At 41.9% G+C, this 1,657-nt stretch overlaps 1 long non-coding RNA gene across 1 annotated transcript; it reads right to left on the bottom strand.

The window, feature by feature from the left end:
- Positions 1-260: 260 nt before the first annotated feature.
- On the bottom strand, positions 261-1,159 carry LOC142741590 (uncharacterized). The gene is made up of 3 exons (XR_012881203.1): positions 1,081-1,159; positions 854-984; positions 261-364 (listed from the first exon to the last, which is right to left on the bottom strand). It is a non-coding gene; the product is annotated as an uncharacterized LOC142741590 (long non-coding RNA).
- Positions 1,160-1,657: the final 498 nt, after the last annotated feature.

Here is a 1,657-nt window from a genome sequence, read left to right as displayed (position 1 = left end):
CATTTGGTTGTGGCTGTGCCTGGTACTTTTCTTCTCACTTGAATGGGATTGAGCACCTGTGAGCTGCAGTACCAGGCACAGCCTCAACCAAATGTACGGCGCTCTGTCTGAGCAAACAACAAAGAGGATCTGAGCACTGCGGCCCCTTCATGCAGCTGATCAGCTGGAGTCGGACCCCCACTAATAAGATATTGATGGCCTATCCTAGGGATAGCCCATCAATATTACAATACCGGAAAAAAACCTTTAGCATACCAATAAAACATGTACAGTAAAACTGTGCTATGACGAGTGGCTAGGATCGCTGCTTTTCTCTGTCACTTCTATGCGAAAAATCTGGACATAGCCTTCAAATAGGTCAGATCTTAAAAAAAAAATAATAATAATAATTTGTAATAATAATAAGTAAGTTGGTAAAGGAGCCTATTTAAAGAAATATATATAACGTTTTTTTGCCATCGAATATGTCTAGATATGTGCTGTATTTCAAATAATACACATATTTACTCCCACATATAAATGTATTAAATTGTTGAAGATAAGGATATTGGTAAAAAAAAACAACTATATTTTGCCCCAAATTATAAATTCATATAACCTAAACACTGACAAAAATACACCTACAAATTAGGAAAGAAATAAAGAAAGTGGAAAGTACAACTCCTCCCATGAAACAAGTCCTCATACAACTATGTCAATGCAAAAAAAAAAGTCATAACTACCAGAATGCCATGGGGTAAAAAAAAAATGGCTTTGTCCTAAATGGATTAATGGGAACCCTGCTGTGCCAGATCTGACTATAGCATCCAGTGGAAGAGCAGGTGTGATGTATTTTTATCCACAACTTACTCACCTCTCTCCGTTCCAGTAGAAGGTATGCGGGTCTCCCTGCTTCCAGCCACCAGGCATATCTGGATGACATGGCAATCATCACCCACCAATGATGTCAGGCCTAACAGACAATTTAAAGCCTGTATCCCTCGCCTGTGAATTGAGGTACATTATTGTGTATGTATTTAAGCGACCCTCCGGTCTCAAAACAAAATGATAAAAGTAATGGGTTAGATGTAGTAATATTACCTGGTGCACTCCAGTTGTCCACTATGCAGTGGATCCGCTATTTTAGGGTCCCCCCCTGTGTTGTCTCAAAATGGCCACAGCGCTTCTCAATCTAAGAGACTCCCTCTGTTTACAGAATAGACAGATCTGCTCACGTGAGCAGCTCTGGCCAATCTGAGAACAGTGGGCGTGTCTCAGACTCGTAGTCTAAGACGTGTACTGCGGCCATTTTGGGATAGTACAGAGGGGACCCTAAAACAGTGGAACAACAGTAGAGGGGAATAGATGGAGAGAATCATAATTAAAATGTTGTATCTGGACCAGAGGGTCACTTTAATCCTGACTCTGTCCATGACCTCAACCTTGTTTCTGGATCCTGCTTCCTTCTTTTCCTTCGAATGTGTCGTCTGGTAAGTGTTGTTTTAGTCCTGGGTCTGACACCTTGCCAATACTCCAACTATGTCCTTGTATCGTTCTCTGGTGTGTCACATTCTTTGTTCTCTGGTTTGTCACATCCTGACCGCGAACCTGGTGATGACTCTTAGCTCCATTCCTGAATACGCCCCAGCTTTCTTCAGCGCACCTGCCGCCAATCGGT

Source organism: Rhinoderma darwinii, chromosome 2 (assembly GCF_050947455.1).
Source record: "Rhinoderma darwinii isolate aRhiDar2 chromosome 2, aRhiDar2.hap1, whole genome shotgun sequence".
NCBI lineage: Eukaryota > Metazoa > Chordata > Amphibia > Anura > Rhinodermatidae > Rhinoderma > Rhinoderma darwinii.
Note: the sequence above shows the minus strand (reverse complement) of the source record. Positions and strands in the feature narration are given on the sequence as shown.